At 40.4% G+C, this 19,748-nt stretch overlaps 1 long non-coding RNA gene across 1 annotated transcript in view; it reads right to left on the bottom strand.

The window, feature by feature from the left end:
• Positions 1-272: 272 nt before the first annotated feature.
• Positions 273-19,748, bottom strand: part of LOC120097713 (uncharacterized) — a 33,080-nt gene continuing 13,604 nt past the window's right edge. Inside the window, exon 4 of the long non-coding RNA XR_005495284.1 lies at positions 273-348. This is a non-coding gene — a long non-coding RNA (uncharacterized LOC120097713). The remainder of the gene's footprint in view (positions 349-19,748) is intronic.

Here is a 19,748-nt window from a genome sequence, read left to right as displayed (position 1 = left end):
TAATTCAAGAGAAACTCATAATTCTAGAGATAATCAGCAGAGGAGCAGTTGAATGACTAAGCCAACATTTGATTACAAACAATGAAGGAAATAAGGCACAACCAGTGGTTGGAAAATTTGCAGTAGGAAGGCCTCTTGCTGAAGGAGAAAGATGGAAACTAAGCATGCAGGTAGATTTCCAAAGCTCCTTAAATAAAGCCAAGGAACTTGCAGCTGATAATTTGTAACATAACGACTCATCTATGGCCTTTTCCAATTCAGCAGCCACTTACCACATTTTCAAAACAAGCCACAGGTCGCTTCAAATAAGGCACAACTTGGACATCCAACCACACGGTGCATTTTCATCTGGGAGGAAAGCATTGAAAATGTCAGAGACACTGTTCGGGTGACCTCCAAGAGTTCCAAAGTTTTCTAGACAGGGGCCATTAACCAAAACCAATATGGCATACTTGACACACCTTTTAGCTAGCTAAGGTAGAATTTAAACATAGGTCAATTAGAATTAGAAAACAGATCATGTATGTGGACAAGATCAATGGCATCATTTGTCCCCTACAGAAGTCACCTCTGGGAGAGAGCGGCAAAGTAACAGACTAATGAGACGATGTGGTGTGAGCAACACTAGGTAGGCTTCAAGATGATGAGCTTTCTTGTGGACTAGTGGTTCGTGCTAAATGCCTCCAGCTGGTTTGAGATAGAGAATGTATTTTAGAGATAAAGTTACTCCAATATGAGATGCTTAACTAGGTTAAAGCCACATTCCCTTTGTAATGAACTCAGCAAAACTGGCTTGCCTGGTCCTTAAAGTTTGTTTTTCAAAACTTTATCTTTATTATTCTTAATTATGTGGGGTTATCTGTGCATGTGTGTGTATGCATGCACGTGCATGCACATACACACACATGTATGCACATGTGCATATTCCCATGCCTGTATGGGTGTGTGTATATTAGTAAAGGTGCCCTGAGTGGCAAAAAGAGGAAATCAGCTCCTCTGGAGGGGGAGTGCAGACCGTCGTGAGCTGCCTAACATGGTTTCTGGGCACTGAACTTCTCTGGAATAACAGCATCTGTGCTAAACTGTGCCCACATTTCAGCTCCAAAAGTTGGTTTTCCATTGTTAGTATAATAATAGAATCATAACAAGAAAAAGAGATGCCATTTATTCAAAAACTTAATTTTATGGATGGATAAAATAAAACACTGAAAGTCATCAAGCAGTTACAATACGTATATATGCTAGGTACCAAATGAACGTTTAATCCATGAACCACAAACATGTCCATCAAAGCCTGGGGAGAAGGAAGCAGGAGTGGGAGGCACACTTAGAGGCTTTGAAATTCTGACTCTAGCCATGACTCACCACTGCAATCTTACTTAGTCATGGAGCCTGGCCTAATTGCTCTTCACAACAAATCCTGACTATTTCTCCTACTTGTCTTAAAGTCTGAAACTCACTCCACATTGCTGATAATGTTCCAAGACAAGGTATTTCCCCATAAGAGCTTGTCAGAAAAGGGTCTGCTAAGAACTACACCATGAGCCTTACCGACTGTCACAGCTACTTTACTCTGCCACAACAGCGTGGACAGAGAGACACACAAGATCTAAAGGGATAATGATTCTTACTGAGCACTGACACAAAGCTGCTCAAACACTCTGAGGTTTGGATTCTCCACATTATCATGTATAATAGCTTGTTCTTCCTTTGTTTTTTGTTTTGTTTTAATCAACTATTTCACTGTATAAAAAGCTCACTTAGCTCGAGGGCTCTGCTAACAGCTGTAAATCAGAACTTGGACAGCGGCTCTAGGAAGTAGGGTTGCGGTGTTATTTAACAGCACAGGAAAGGATGACTCTGAAACAAGGTTCATAATGGACAAATTCTGGCACAGAGATGGCTCTGAGTCCTAGCTGGAATGCTTGGTCTTGCAGAGAGACACCATTATGTAAGAGTGGAAGACTGAGTCCACAGCTTTCCCTAGGAAGTGGTTTTTCTTCAACAAATGCAAGGCAAAATACTCACTCACTCCTCCTTTCTCTGCACAGCCAAATGTTAAGCGAACCATAAGGAATTACAAAGCCAGTTCCAAAGAGCACGCGTTCCCAAGTGAGAACCAAAAATGAGCTACCACACACACACATATATACATATATATGTATACATGAACTACATTTACATATATATACACACATATATGAACTATATTCATATATATGTATGTATATACACATATATTTTGTAATACATATGTATGAGTGTAGTTCTCATATACATACATATCTATAGCTGTACATATATACACACATACATACATATATACACACATTCATATCAAACCTTATTGAGCCTCCATCTTGGAGCTTAGCGGGATGTTAGAGAGAGATTTGCCAGCCACAGTTATTCCCAAGAGATAAAATACATTCACATGCAATTAACTGGAAGAGATTTGTTAGTCTAAGCTCTTAATATTTAAGAGCCTTGACTCGTTCTCAGAAAAAAAAATTCCATGATTCACTCTATGAGAAATAGGGAGGGGAGGGAGAGGCAGGTGGTTCAAACTGCTGAATTCAATTTCCTCGCTGACACAGAAACGTCTACAGTGCTGCACACTCTAATGGGACTTCTAACCATCTTCGGTTTTGTTAGAAAATGCTCTTCTTTTCTCTGTTTTAACTAGATGGCAGGGACCAATTAAATTAATGAGCCTCACAAAAGTATTTCCCTTAGAAATGGCAGGCTGTATTAACGTTTTCACAGTGCAGTTTGGAGCTGTAAGCCTCATTGTTGAATGTCTATGTTATGAGCAATACCTTCATGTATGACTGGTCACACCAAGGCATGTATGAAGAGATGCAGTTAACGTTTTATTGCTGTTCCCAATCTAGACATGTATGGAAACTGTGGTCCAGTTAAAGCATCAGAAATCTGATTGACATCATTGTGTGACATCATTTTGTCAAATTAGTTAGTGAGCTGGAAAAAGCACATTTTCTTAACTTATCATGAAAGTCTTAAAAATGCTAAACGCCAAAGATTTGTCAAACTTTATTGTAAGTTCCAGTCATCTGAACAATGTACTTAATTCTGCACTCTGGAAGTAGATTGCTATGTCTTCTTTAGAACTGCTACCAGTAGATAATTTCCTTCCTCCCCACCTCCCAGTCCTGCTAAGTCCTTTGTACTGGATCACATTAGCTGTCCTACTGGCCTTCAAAGCATAGACAATCTCCAAATTGCAAATGGATTGCTTTCAGAAAATCCGAGGACAGTCAGCTTAGAAGCAGACATGTTTCCCTTCCCTTTTCTATCCAGGGTAAGGGTCTAGAGCAGCAGTTCTCAACCTGTGGGTCCTTGGGGTGTTGGGGGGGGAGCTGGAATTTACATTGTAATTCACAGTGGTAACAAAGTTAGTTACAAAATAGCAACAAAATAATTTTATAACAAAATAACTTTATTAAAGAATCGCAGCATCAGGAAGGTTGAGAAACACTGGCCTAGAGGTTTCTCAGCACAGATGGCAAGATGCCGGCTTCTTTGATAGTTGAGCTTGGGAAATGAGTTGGAAGCAAGTCCAAGGTGTGGAATGTTTACTAGCTCTGATGTTGCACCTTTTTGCCAAAGACTAAGAAACATGGGCAGCTTCGAGCTCTTGTTTCTCAGAAGGACAGACAGAGGAAAGATGAGAGGGAATAAAAAAAAAAAAAAAAAAAAAAAAAAAAAAAAAAAAAAAAAAAAAAAAAAAAAATGCTAAACGCCTATCTGCTCATATGGTCTCAGCACTGCACACTTTGATAATGACCTAATTAACTGCTTAGTAGAGTCTCTTGAATATTATATGTTGAGGTAGTATATACTGAAGAATGAATATACATTATTACATTATTCTTGCCCTATAAAAGAACTTTATAGATCAATGGTAGATATATGTGTAGGAACTGAAGTTATAACTAAGATCTTTAAGAGTATATTATTTTTCTCAATGCTTCATTAAATGTCTATTTATGTAGAAAAAGAATATCAAATAAACAAATGTATTTGTTTCAGTATAACCTGTTCCAGCCAGATATCTTCTTCAAACATTATACCTCAGTAATCATACAGACTGTTCTAGAGTTTGTAAGACTAAGAAATAATTCTGATAGACTGATCTGATTAGAAAGTATTGTAATGTGTAATCTACCTGTCCTATCCTTCAGTGCCTCCATTCTGGTTCCCTAGGGAATCTCTAGACTTGTCAAGGCCAGCCTTGCTTATTCTTCCAGCCCAATTCTATTCCCTTGGGAGTCATTGACACAGGTGACAGCCCTAGTTCTTCATCCATCACCCTCCACGAAATTGGGTGGGTAACCCTATTTTCAAGACCTTCAGAGTCAATTCCCTTTTCCTGCGTTAGCTTATCACCATCTGACCTACTTAACAGATCTGGAACTACTTGTAATCTGAACCCAGAGTACCAACCAGAACCTCAGATTAAGATCGGTTGGAGTTTGAACCTGGAAATCCAGAGTGCCTGAAGATCGAAAACCAAACAACTTTGAGCTGGTTCACAATATGAACAATTGGGGCAATAGTAACTAAAGAAATGAACGCCTATCCAATAGAGGTGAGACCACATACTCACACAAAGAAATACCACAAACATCAAAACTCCAGATGCCTAGCTCCCAACACAAACACAAATAAAAAGGGCAATATATCTCCATCATTTCATGATAAAAACAAATCTAGGCAATTTATGTTAACCAATATAGCTCTATAGAAGACACCAGAAGGAAAAATTAGTCTGAAGAAGCTCAAGATGATACAGGGAATAAATGATCTTAGAATTAACCGAAGAGAGAAAAAACACTAATAATAACAGAAACTCATAATCCCTGTTCAGTAATCACTGTAATTATTAATGGTCCCAACTCACCAATAAAAATACATAGACGAAGAGATTAGAAAACATAATTCATCTGTCTGTTGTCTCCCAGGAAACACACATTACTATCAAGCACATGTAGTACCTGAGGATAAAATTGATAAGAGGTATTCAAAGCAAAGGGTACCAAGAAGCAAGTGGACAAACCTAATTTATTATCTGATAAAACAATTTAAAGCAAAATTAATAAGAGAAGGTAGGGAAGGGCATTAAATACTAGCTAAAGAAAAAAAATTGGGGTTGGGGATTTAGCTCAGTGGTAGAGCGCTTGCCTAGGAAGCGCAAGGCCCTGGGTTCGGTCCCCAGCTCCGAAAAAAAAGAACAAAAAAATCCACCAAGATGATTACAATTCTAACCATTTTTTCACCAAACACAAGGGCATCCAATTTCATAAAGGAAATGCTACTGCGTTTAAATCATGTCCTCACCCAATCTAGTTATAGTGGGTAACTTCAGTAACCTACTCTCACCAACAGATAGGTCATCCAGACAAGAGCTAAACAGAGACACTGCAGTGAAATAATATCATAAGTTAAATTAACCAAACAAACCTCTGTTGCAGGCTACTGGAGCACAGTCTGAACCACGAGATTGTGGTTTCCTGGGGGAAAAACTATTTCTAGTTGTAGTATGGCTCAGTCCTAGAACACACCTTTAATCCCAGAGCTTTTTGTTTGTGGATTAAATAAAGTCAACCATAGGTCAAGAGGTGGAGCAAGCAACCAGTTAATAAGGAAGTGAATGTAGGAAAAAAAGCCTAGTCAACGGAAGTCAGGAGGGCAGATAGACGTACAGGAAGTAGAAGGGAGGGACATTCCGTTTGAGGTGCTTTTGAGATACATGGCAAAGGAAGACATTGGGATGTCAGCTGAGGAGCAGGCTGGGTGCTTTCTCTGCCGCTATGAGCTAACAGGCCTTCACCCCAGCATCCAGCTCCTAATTCACTAGTAAAATTGAACATTTGTGACTTTGTTAAATCAATAGACCTCTACACTTAAAGAATAGACTTTCTCCTCAGTACCCTATGGAACTTCCTCCAAAATTGAACACATATCAGAATACAAGTCTCAACACATGTAGAAAAATTGAAATATCTCCTTATAGCCTATCTGGCCAGCAAAGAGAGAAGCTGGACAGCAACAATAAATATAGCAGAAAGTATACAGAGTATAGAAGCTAAACAACTTATTACTGAATGAAATCTGGATAGAAGTAGAAATCAAACGGGAAATTACAAACTCCGTAGTAGCAACGTTATCTATAGAACATAATGAAAATGATTCTGAGAGTAAAGTTAAAAGCACTAAGTGCCTACATCAAAGAACTAGATAGATAGTATTTCAGTAACTTCATACACTTGAAAACATTATAAAACCAGAAGAAACAACATCCCAAACAATGTAGATTGGAAAGAATTACATTTAGTGCTGAAATTAATGGAATAGAACTAAAAGAAATCATAGAAATGGGGAGTTGGTCCGGGGGGGGTGGTTGATCAAGACTGATAAACCACATTAGAGAGAGAGAGAGAGAGAGAGAGAGAGAGAGAGAGAGAGAGAGAGAGGGAGGTGGGGAGAGGGGAGAGGGAGAGAGGGAGAGAGGGAGATGGGGAGAGGGGAGAGGGAGAGAGGGAGAGAGGGAGAGAGGGAGAGAGGGAGAGAGGGAGAGAGGGAGAGAGGGAGAGAGGGAGAGATGGAGAGAGGGAGAGAGGGAGGAAAGAAAAGATTCAGATCAATACAATTTGAGAAATAAAGGGAGACATCACAACAGATACCAAGAAAATTCAGAGAATTCTGAGGACATACTTCAAATATCTATAATACCCAAACTTAAACACCTAAAGAAAATGGATGGATTTCTTGATGTATATATGACCTACTAAAGTTAACTCAAGATGAAAGAAACAATTTAAACATACTCATAATCCTTAGTGAAATGAAAGTAACAATCAAAAATCTCCCAACAACAGCAGCAACAAACAGCATAGAGACAGATGAATAAAGTACAAAATTCTACCAGTGCTTCAAAGAACTCACACCTACACGCTTCAAATTATTCTGCTAAAGAGGAACTTAAGGACACTTACTAAATTCTTTACTAGTCACAGTTACCTTCATAACATAACCACCCATAAAAATCAACACAAAATACACAGACCAGTATCTCTTAGGAACATAAATGCAAAATGCTCACTAGAATACTTGCAAGCAAAGGGTGACACAGAGGACCTGAAAGGAGTCGATGGGAAATAATATTATACATTAAAAATAGTATAAGGAATTCTCGAAGAATAAACTGGAAAAAAACCAGATTCCCAATGAACCTTGCAAGAGACTGATAATGGTGCAATACTGCTGCTTCAGTGTTCACAGAATCTCCTTCTAGAACTCTGCAGGAGATGGGGGTAAGAGGATGAGCATTCTGTAAAGGTTGAAGCACCCAGGACCATGAAGCTTCATTCCAGACAGGAAGGAGTTGTGTAGATGGAGCCACCTACAAGTGCACTGTCCTCGTTGAATATTTGACTGAATGCCAGTCTTCACACAAGATGGGTAAGTCCCTCAGAGACGATCAAAATGACTTTTAGGGAAACAATTGCTAAAGCCTGTCCAGGGTAGCTTTCAGAAGCCCCTGCGTTGGCCCAGAATTTATAGGAGACACCAAGCACCACAGGATCAAAGATCAACTGGATGAGACATAAAGCTAGTGCACTGATATATTACAGAAAAGGTATGATGCCAAGAAACAGTCAGTATAAGGCTGTTTTACAGATAGGATAATGGATGAATCAGGCAGAAAGTATCATGTACATGGAAACCCAGAGAGAGCGCAGACATGAGTTCTGAGAGGGGACAGCATAACTGAGAAGTATCCTTTAAATGCTAAGCTGCTGTGTACAACAAGTTCCATCATGTGTGGGGCACATGAATCGTCATCTCTCCCCCACACTACACACTGGATTCTCTCATGGGATGATGGCAGAGTTGCAAGAGAATGCAAAGCACTGCATTGCTGGCAAGGATACTGTCAATTGGCAACATGCTTCTGAGGGTGTGAGGGGAAACAGCAAAAAACAGGTCACCAGTGGGCAAAGCTGCAGAGATGGCCAGAAGGGAAAACATGAATTGGATTGGGACTTACATTAAAGTGAAAAATGACTGTTTGCCACGAACGATACCCAAAGCAAGGGGTAAGTCACAAGCTGAAAGATAACCATCTGCCTGCCATCCCTCTGCTCAGCAAAGACCCCATACCCAGATTATATAAAGATCCCTAAAATCCAGCAAGGCAAGCGATCACCTGACAGAGCAAATAGAAGTTAGACATTCACAGAAGAGAACCTCAAATGGTCAGTCATTGTTTACACTGCTCACTGGAATAATGAGAATTGAAAGAACAGGAGAGAGCAATTAGCAAAAGCACAGCACTGTTCAATGAAATTAAAACCCCAAGTCCTCTCTAAAATGTGAATGAGCCGCAGCCCAGTGATGGGATAGGAACACGCTACCTGCTTTGGGTAATGACTGGGTTCTGTCTAACAGACGAAAACACACTTCTCTTCTAATCCATCCAGTAACACCACCTCTGTATTCTACACTCCCGAATGAGTATCTGTTTTCACTATGTTCCATATAATTCGTAACAACCAAAGTTTGGGAATAGCACATAAGATCGATATAATCATGAAGTAAAACATTACGTTTAAGTCTTGTTTCAGACAATGTTTGTTTGGCTATGTTTTGTTTTATTTCTAGAGTCTGGATCTTCCAATACTGTCTAGGTGGGTCTTGGAATTCCAATGAAGCTCATCCTGGCCTGGAACCCACTGTTTATTCTTGGTCACATGGGCTCCCTACCCTTGCCTCCCATGCCATGGGGTTATAGGCACTCGCTATAATATTCAGCTTTGGGTTGTAATATTTAATAGTCCTTTGAACTTGTTTAGTGGATTGGATCTATCAAATTACAAATTGTTTCTACAAATTACCTTTTTTTTCTGATGGCTGAATTTGGGAAGCCTATAGAGAAGGGATACAGAAAATATACTCAGAAACAAGCCAGCACTGCTCTCAACCCTTCCCAACATACACAGCAGCAGCTTTCTCTTCTCAGTCACAGTGAAAAATTCCATAGTCAACATACTGCATGAATTTACTGGTACTCAAGTTTCTGAAACTCTTGCTTCTTTGCTATTTGTGATCTGGAAAACCCTAGGAAATATTTGTAATATGGAAAAACCATATCTTTGTACAATGTCCACAGATTCAGTTTGTCAGATGGCACACTGGAGATCATGAGTCTAGAAGATTCTAAGGCCACAGAACAACATCCCAGCAATACCCTGTCATAGTTTCAATTAACGGCAACACTTACTAATAGCATTAACCTCCTGACCCTGAGATATGAGGAAGTCTTTTTTCTCACCTATGAAGGTCCTGTCTATCTGTTGGCTTCGCTCTTCTCTTTGGAAGTAAATTGCTAAGCCAAAATAAGGCATTGCATGTTTTTAAACTAAATTATACAGCAATATTTTGTGTAAAACTTACCACAAATATAATGGCTTAAAACAACACCAACTTAAATCATGTCACCACAATCACAACCTAGAGTCTGAGCATGGTCAAGTAATCCCTTGACCGAGATCTCCCTGCATGAGATAAAGACACTGCCGGACCTTTCCTTCCAGGCTCATGCAGGTGAGCAGCAGAAAGCAGCTTTCTGGGACCATGGAGCCATGCATGGAGCCGTGACTCCCTTTTTGGATTGGCTTTTAGCCAAGTCTGCTGTGAGCTACTATAATAGAAACAGGCACATATCTTGCTACATAACATAATAAAGCACAGGTCTTTGCTTCTGCACAGGTCATGAATGCCTTCTACTCCAACATGAGCATTCTCTCAGGAGAATCTCCTGTTGGATTGACTCCAAGTTTGTAGAGGGACAGCTTGCACGTGGGAGGGAATCACACCATGTGTGCAGATTTGGTCTTATGGGTGGAAGTTATGCAGCCCTAATCACAACTTACAGAGGGAAAAACAATGGAGTCATCTAGAAATTTTGCCTCTGACTGCTGCTTCTATCATTTAGTCATAAGAATTCTTCATAGGAGTTGGAGAGATATCCCAGATCTTAAGAGCAAGCACATACTGTTCTATAGAGGTTCCACGTTTCATTTTCAGCACCCATTCCAGAAGACTTACAACTACTCTTAACAGTCAGAATGACTAAGATCAAAAACTCAGGTGACTGTAGATGCTGTCGAGGATGTGGAGAAAGAGGAACACTCCTCCATTGTCGGTGGGATTTGCAAGCTGGTACAACCACTCTGGAAATCAGTCTGGCAATTCCTTAGAAAATTGGGCATAGTCCTACCTGAGGACCCAACTATCCCACTCCTGGGCATATATCCATAAGATACTCCAATATATAATAAGAACACATGCTCTACTAATGTTAATAGCTGCCTTATTTATAATAGCCAGAAGCTGGAAAGAACCCAGATATCCTTCAACAGAGGAATGGATACAGATAATGTGGTACATCTACACAATGGAGTACTACTCAGTTATTAAAAACAATGACTTTATGAAATTTTTAGAAGAATGAATGGAACTAGAAACTATCATCCTGAGTGAGGTAACCCAATCACAAAAGAACTCACATGATAAGCACTTACTGATAAGTGGTTATTAGCCCCAAAGCTTGGAATACCCAAGATAAAATTCACAAACCACATGAAGCTCAAGAAGAAGGAAGACCAAGGTGTGGAAGCTACAAACCCTTTTGGAAGGGGGAAATATGGAGACCAAGTGTGGAGCAGAGACTGAAGGAAAGGCCATCCAGAGACTGCCCCACCTGGGAATCCATCCCATATACAGAAACCAAACCCAGACAATATTGCTGATGGCATGAAGTGCGTGCTGACAGGAGCCTGATATAGCTGTTTCCTGAGAGGCTCTACCACTCTGCCCAAGCCTGACAAATACAGAGGCAGATGCTCACAGCCAACCATTGGACTGAGAATGGGGACCCCAATAGACAAGTTAGAGAAAGGACGAAAGGAGCTGAAAGGGTTTGCAACCCCATAAGAACAACAACAATATCAACCAACCAGAACCCCCAGAGCTCCTAGGAACTAAACCACCATCCCAAGAGTAACCAGGGATGGACCTATGGTTCCAGCTGCATATGTAGCAGAGGATGGCTTTGTCAGGCATCAATGGGAGGAGATGCCCTTGATCCTGTCAAGGCTTGATGCCCCAGTGTAGGGGAATATCAAGGCAGGGAGGTAGGAGGAAGTTGGTGGGTGGGTGAGGGAATACCCTCAAAGAAGCAGGGGTGGGGTGTGGGATAATAGGTTTCTGGAGGGAAAATCTGGAAAGGGGATAATATTTAAAATGTAAATTTTTTAAAAATCCAATAAAATAAAAAAATGTAAAAAAAAAAAGTTATAATGCCCTGTTCTGGCATCTACTAGCAGGCAAGACTGTATACACACACACACACACACACACACACACACACACACACACACATACACACATACACACACACACACCATTAAAATAAAATAACTCTTTATTCTAATGAGTTCCTTTTTAATTCTAGAGATAAGCTGTCTGACAGATACACACATGACAACTCATGTTTTCATGAAATGTATGTCAAAAGCAAATGGTAGCTGATTGGTTGTTCATTATAATTTGTGCTTTTTGTTTTCTCCTTAAAACTAATTATCTTACCCAGGATCATACATTTTCTTCTCTTTTTATTCTTAGATGTGCCAGCGTACCAAGGCATTTAAGATTGAAAATGAATATCGACAATTATGTAAGCTTTGGGATCTGAGGAGAAAATTGTATTACATCTTTACCCAGGTATCACTGAGAAAGTTAAATAAAAATGGATCTGAGGGGAAACAGAATATAAAATCATGACTTCTTAGTGGAATCAAAACTATTTGGGACACACTGCATACATGGGTTTCTCACAAAGCAAGGATTCTGTTTTCTTAGTACAATATTGCAGAAGATATTTAGTTTTTAGCTTTATAGGAGACATTGGGGAGAGCTTCATGAGGGATCGGAAATGAGGCCCTCGTAAATATGAAGTTTATTATTTGGTAGAAGTGACAAACATCACTACGTGGCAATCAGAAAGATAAGGATGATATCTCACAATGAATCTAGAAAAATTGTAGTCACAGTTATTCTGGATAAGGAAACCATAGAGATCTATTTTATACTTGTGCTGTTGAAACAGAAACCAGTCTTCCTATAGGACTGCCATTTCAGCAGACCAGGACACACCCCCATTCAAGCCCGTTGAAATGTTTGAAAGCACCTGAAGAAGAGAAATAGCTGAGTATTGGACTTTTCATACAAATTTGTTCCTCATCTGTGTCTGGTGTTTTTCTTTATGCCTTTGCACAGATGTTGAGTGTTCTTGGGCAAGAAGTCTTTGGGACTTAGGATTGCTTAGGAATTTGTAATATTTGCATGTGCAAAACAAAACATGCCATCACTATCAAAACTGGGAGTTTATGTGTGTTTCATATGCTTAGCGTACCTGCAGTCCAGCCAGAGATACACATCACCCAAGTTTGTATACTCCAGTACGCCAAGGGTGATGGCCTTGAGCATAAGAGTGGAACTGCCGAGCTGCGGTACAGTGTAGAACTCAATTATCAAGTTTGTAGCTCTCGTGCGAGAGAGAGAGAGAGAGAGAGAGAGAGAGAGAGAGAGAGAGAGAGAGAGAGAGAAGGAGAGGGGGACTTGAGAGAGAGACAGACAGAGAAACAGAAGCAAACAGAGAAAAGGTGTTCATATGCATTTGTGTAGATGTCAGAAATCGGGGTCAGGTATATTGCTTAGCTGCGTTCCACTTTGTTTTTTGAGACAGGTTCTCTCACTGAACCAGGAGTTCATTAATTTGACCAGACAGGATGACGAATGAGTTACAAGGATTCTGCTGCCTCTGCCCTCTCTCTGGCTACAGGCATAAGCCACTACAATTGACTTTTATATGGGTTCTCAAGATCCAAACTCAGATCTCCATGCTTATGGGATGAGAAATTTACTATGTCCTCCCTTACCCACCTCAGCCCTGAATTTCCAAACAATGGACAAGCAGCCTGTGCTTGCAGAGTACAACATAATATTCCCCATTTTTTTAAATTCTAAAACTTTCTCTTTATATACATGTTTTGTTTTTCTCTTTTAACAACAGAAATGCTGGAGCCAGTAGCCTTATGCTTCAACCTTATGCTATCTGTTCTCTTTCAGCAGGAATCTTCTCAGGGAAATGTATGGTACCATCATGCACCTGGTGATCAAATACACTAAACAATATTTATTTGCATTATGTGTAAAATTTGTTTGTGTGTGTGCGCACACGTGCATGTGCATGTATGTGTATGTATGTGTATGCATGTGTGCATGTGTACTTATGAGTGTGTGTATGTGACTATGAGTGTGTGTGCTCATGGAGGCCAGGAGAGGGTGCCGGATCACCTGAAGCTGGAGTTGTAGTTGTAAGCCTGCTGATTTAGATGCTTGGAACGTAATTCTGGTCATCAGTAAAACTAGTACTCTTAACTACTAAGCCATTTCTCCTGTCCCAAATGTTTTACTTTTGAAAACAATAAAAAAATAGTTTAAAGTAAATAAAAAATAAAAGAGAACTTTAGTGGTTAACAATTAAATCAATGGTTTGGATTTTTATCTTAAAAAAGCAATTGGTAGTCTTTAATTGTTATGCAATGTCACAATGGAGGTATTATATGCATGCACACATCACACACACACATGCACAAATGTGTACACACTCATACACAAAGTTAGTGAAAGACATGTGCTATGTAGTGAAGTCAAAGGTGCCTGGCTGAGCTTCAAATTTGGAGACACACTGGGGAAGTATAGCCTGTACCAGGATATGTAGAACATTCCAGAAAACAGAACCAGCAAATTGAGGCACAGTTCCATACTGCCCACCTTCATGAACATGAAAAACTCTTTGCATAAATCTTCACTCAGGCAAATCTAGGATAATTTATTTTGGTGCAGAAAATAATTATATATGTGCCATATAAGAGATGGGGCTTACTAAAAGAGACTTGAATATATATTTTAACTATAAGGGTTAAGACAATGATTCTCAACCTGTCGGTCACAACCCCTTCAGAGAACTGAACAACCCTTTCACAGGGATTTCCTAAGAGCATCACAAATCACAGATGTTTACATTACAATTCATAACAGCAGCAAAATTTCAGTTAGGAAGTAGCAATGAAAATAATAATGTTATGGCTGAGGGTCACCACAACACAACGAACTCTGTTAAAGGGTCGGAGTGTCAGAAGGTTGAAAACCACTGGGTTGAGTAAAGAGGGGTACTTGGGGGGAAGTAAGACATTGGAGGATCACCAGGACAGGCTTTCAAGGGAGTACAGCACTGTGTGTCTTCTGTACCTTATTTTAATGACTCTCAATTGACATCTCAAAATCACTGAAAAAAATCCTTGTCTCCCTCTTTGATAAGTGTGATCAGAGGATCACTTCAGGAGTGTCCTAGGTGGGATTAAAATCTGATAAGGTAAAACCAGGAGCCCTTTGAGTTGTACAAGGGATTTAGGACATATCCTTTCCCAGTAAATGGGGCCTCTGAAGAGATTCATAGAGAATATAGATTCATTGGTGAGAATGAAGAAAGGCCTTAAGCAAATGTTGCTGGTTTTATTGGAATTCTTGATCCTTAGCTGACTTCAATCAAGCTCCTAAGTGAGGGTTTCCTTTTTCTTCCTATGTTCCCCACAATTTTCTCTAGCTTTCTGTTCTACCTCAATGTATTCAAGAGAGAAAAGAGGAGTTGAGTGTGCGATGGCCCTTATAGATCACTATTTCCACCCATGAGTAGACCTCATAAGATTACACAGACAATGTAATAACTTTAGGAGAATCTGGCCCACTTCCTAGTACTACAGATGACTGTAGCTCATCACAGGCAACCAGAGCTCCTGCCAGGTCTGTGCATATAGGATCTCAGCAGGGGTCCTAGCTTGAGCAGGCTTCTTGCTCTTTCTTGGCAGGCAACGCTGATATGGACACCAATCCCACATTGCTAAGAACATAGATTATCCTGGTAGTTCAATCACAATGACAGTGAGTGAAGCATCTCATCCTGTTAGATATTCTCCATTTTCCACAGGACTTCTTTGAATGGACATCAGGAGTATATCATGCCTGTTCCTTAATTAGGAAGCCAGAAGAGACAAAGAAATTAATACAAAATTTTCTCTGCCTCATAGTTTGTTTTACTTTGGTAACTTGAGTTTATCCCCAAAATATATCCCTTCAGGGACTAGAGAGATAGCTCAGTGGTTAATAACACTTGTTGCTTGTGTGATATATGTTATGGTCTCAGGTACACACACATGTGTTGAAAATTAAATAGATTAATGTTTAAAGAACACTACAATATATGAAATTAAAAACACATTTAAAAATATTTTTTAAATGTCTCTTCACTTCCATGCCATGAAGGCTTCGTGTGTGTGTGTGTGTGTGTGTGTGTGTGTGTGTGTGTGTGTATACATTCATGTATGTGTGTGTGTGTATACATTCATGTATGTGTGTGTGTGTGTATACATTCATGTATGTGTGTGTGTGTGTGTGTATACATTCATGTATGTGTGTGTGTTTATGTGTATGAATGCCCGTGGATCTCTGTGTGAGTGTGCATGAGTTTGTTTGTGTGTGATTGTGTTCCTGCGTGTGAATGTATGTCTGTGGATCTGTGTGTGTGTGTGTGTGTGTGTGTGTGTGTGTGTGCGCGCGCGCGCGCGTTTAACCCTGCATGTGCATAGATTGCTAGAGCAGTCCATACTGGTGTTCTTCCTTTAACTCTTTCAGTATAAATGATGTTTCAAAAAGTACAACTCCTGAAACATGTCAACCTTCTGAATTAATCTTTCCCAACACACACACACACACACACACACACACACACACACACACACACACTTATATAGGCACAGAGATGAATAGAAACACCAACCTCTGTTTAATTTCATCTGTCACAAAGTTCTTGACACAAGATTAAATGTTGGTCATTAGATGAATTCTATTACTGATTACATTTTGGGCATTCTTGAGCTGTAATCAGATCTCCCAGGGTTTTATTTAATTCATTAAATGAAAGAATTAATATGGAACTCATATTGATAAGGGAAATGGATTCCCTAGGTAGTCCTGTCAATATCTAAGCAAAGAGAAAAATAAAGCACCAAAGGGCACTTCACTTTTGTCTGTTCACTGAAGTCAGACCAGCTCCGTGAAGAAATGAAATTATGGCAGTCCAGGCAGATAAAAATGGACCCATGAGACAGACATAGCAAAGCCCGGAGCTCTGGAGCCATCCAGAGGGCTAAGAGGGGAAGGGTGTAAGATCTAAGGAATCTACCCCAGGCTAAATGGAGAGACAGGACAGGCTCTGTCTGGAAAAAGCCACTCAAAGGGATTAGGGCTTCCAGGAAGCTTGCAGGGGGTTGGTGATATATTTACAGCTTGAGTCTCACTAGCAAACACCTCTGATGTCATTGAATGACCCCGAATTACAAGAAAATAATTAAACAATAGCACCAAGGCTGTCTTCCATTGCCTACTGAGGCATAAGATTAGGAAGAAACCCATGAGAAAGCTAAGTCTCTGGGCCTCTCAACTCCAGATAAACAGAATCCAAGTGTCCTGTAAAATGTTAATGAGTTCTAATCAGCAAAGAGGCACTGGCACCAAATAAATTTGCAAGTCCTGGGTGTGGGACACAATGAAACTCTTCAGTAAAGACTCTCACACACTATTTAGTGTGCTGCTCATGATAATTCCCCAACCCAGTGTTGCATTTCCCAAACCCATTTAACTTGGGAATATTTTTCTAATTCAGAGCCCCCATTAGCATTGGACATTTGTGTATGGGTGCCTCTCAATTTGGAAAACAGTGGGTAGGTCCATTTACATTTGAATGGATGCCTGTAGACAGCTCCCATTCTGTCTGTTTGGCACTAAAAGCCCCCAAGGAAGCTGACTCCTGACAGGATAGAGCATAGAAAGACCAGTATGCAGGCTCAGGCAGAAAATCTCCACATTGGCTAGCATGTTCCCAAATCATTAGAATGGACAGTGTTCTGGTCATTTATGCTCAGTGCTCAGATCTGCAAAGAGCCAAGTCAGCCTGTGGGAAGTCATTATGCTCACAGAGACAACTGAGAAGGGAACTGAGCATGGTGAAGGCAATAGGTGAGGGCCGCCCTGCAGGTGTCCATGTAGGTGTCCTCAAAGATATAGTTATGAAAACCCAGTTCAGATTGACCTCATGAACCTGGATCAATTTTCAGGGAGTCTAATGCCAGGCAGTTCATTGCTGGCATATTTAAAACACGGTATAATTTGGAAAAGGGTTTCTAAGCCACAATCAGTCCAGTTCCAGGTGTACAATAAAACTTAACGTATTACTACATAGCAACTCCTTTACAAAGTACATATCACTGTGAGTTCTATAGCTAAAAGAGCTAGTATCAACTGAGGTCTTTACTGAGACAGCACAGAGGTCACCAGGCAATAAAGTGCATGAGACATCTCCCTGAAGGGATAGGGGAATTTGGGTGAGGTCTGCCTCTACTGGTAGCAAAAAGGTCATTGGGTCATTAACAAAAATCACTCCCAGCTGTCTGGGCAGGAAACAGGTATTTTATTTCCTCCATTGAGAAAAGGTCCTGTGTGTTTAACATTCCTAGTTTCTCTAGTGATCTGTAGGCACAAGGACTTTTGTACCCCTGTCCCCGCCAGCGGGGACCCAGTTATTCAGGGTCCCGAAGAGGCTTTCTACCTGTGGGCCAAAATGGGGGTGAAGAGAAGAAGGAGACCAAGCAAAAGTTCTGTTGTCAAGGTCTCGTTTATTGGGGTGAATGTTACAGCTTTTAAGGCTTTCAGGTAGGGGGAGTGTCCTTTGTGAAACACAGAGGAGGGGGAGGTGCGGATACAGGTAGTGATAGCTGGAGGCAAAGAGGTCAGGCGGTAGACGATGAGGTCAGGCGGTGGAGACACTGGGTGTTGATTCAGGAGGTAACAGGTATCTGCTAAGGGAGCTGAGGCATCCCTTGAATGTTATCTTCCTGTGCCGTAAATTCATGGGAGAGGCTTTCATTCAACAATCTTAAGACTTAATGCAGTCATCTTAGGGGTGAGTCTCTGTGGCCAAACAGCCCAGAGTTACCTAGTCACTTTGAACCATGCAGTCAAAAAGCGGTTAGGCCCAAATCCAATACGGCTCCGTGCATACCCCTACCAAGTAGAAACAAGAGTCTTGTGCACAAATGACAGAGTGTCAGGGCAGACTGTACAGTCTGAGGCTCCTGGCTATCAATCCATTCAGCCTGAATTAAACTCTGGTCTCTTAGCTGAAGAAAGTATGGGAACAGAAGAGGAGTGAGGGAAACAGAAGAGAGAAGGAGACAGAAGGAGGGAGGGAGGGAGAAGAGAGAAGGGGACAGAAGGACAGAATCGAATTTGTGCCTTGGGAGACACTAAGAGTTTGATGCTTTGTTTTCACCGCTAAGATCTGGATTTACATAGCTTATGCTGCTCAATCATGTTTTCTTCTGGTGGCCCCCTCTTTCCTGCTACCATTGCTTCAAGTTCCTATGGCTGTCAGCGGCCGTTAGGCAAGCAGTCTTCAAAGGCTCTTACCATCACTCACTTTTCCTTTGTCAGCTACTTGACAATTGAATCTTCAAGGACGCATACTGCAAACGTGTGCTTTGATTTCATCGAAATGTCCTGATGTTGCCTTTTCTTCTTTTGTACCTTCACCCGGCCTCCACATGTTTCCTATTCCTGGTTGCCCACAAGGCACGGCTTTTCTAGCAACTATGTCACATGTATGGCTCCTCCATTTTTGCTGCCTCAGGTTTGTTCCAGGAGGTTCCATCTAATTTTTTTTTTATTAACTACAGCTGGTCACTAGTGGTATTGTCTATTGCTTATTTTTTCAATTTTCACCTTATTCTTCCTGAATATTTAGCTCTATGCTCTATTGAATAATTTCTGTGTCTGCAACATGTTCCCTTCAATGGCTGTCAGTCTTGCATATGGTAATGCAGTGCAGAGGACTCTACACCTTCACATCATCATCTGCAAAGGGCACTTGTACATGTCAGAGAGCAGAGAATCCATTCTGATTTTTTTATCTGGTAAATTTAGATGCTGAAAACTTTATTTTCTCTGCCACAGTTAAAAAAGAACCTGTGGGTTAGTTTAAGAATATTACTTATGAAGTGCTGACTTCTTACTAAGCTAATGAATATAAATTATTTCAGTATAGTATTTATGTAGCAGGTATGTTTTATATATTTCCTTACATGATCTTACATGGACAAGAAGATTTGAGAGATATGGTTTTCATATTTAAATTTCTCATTCTGCAGCAATCTTAACAAGGGTTTGTTATGCTAGCACAGAGAGAATGTTCTAGAAGAAATGGGTAGTTTAACTCTAATCTCGAGAAGGCTCCAATGAAGTTGCAGTCCTCCATCTTATCACAGATAGATCCTTATCTTTTAGTACCATTAGCATAATGAAAACGGGGGACAATGACCATTTTGTTTCAGATAATAATTGAACCAACATCCTTTAGAAATTTATTGCATAAAAGGGCATAGACCATAGAGATGTGTGGCCTCAGTCTTCAGAAGGAAAGCTGGTTTTCCTGTCTACACACATTCCAGGTGAAGATGGAGGAGCTATGCAGGGACTTATGAACAAGG

The sequence above is a fragment of the Rattus norvegicus genome, chromosome 1 (assembly GCF_036323735.1).
Source record: "Rattus norvegicus strain BN/NHsdMcwi chromosome 1, GRCr8, whole genome shotgun sequence".
Taxonomy (NCBI): Eukaryota; Metazoa; Chordata; class Mammalia; order Rodentia; family Muridae; genus Rattus; species Rattus norvegicus.
Note: the sequence above shows the minus strand (reverse complement) of the source record. Positions and strands in the feature narration are given on the sequence as shown.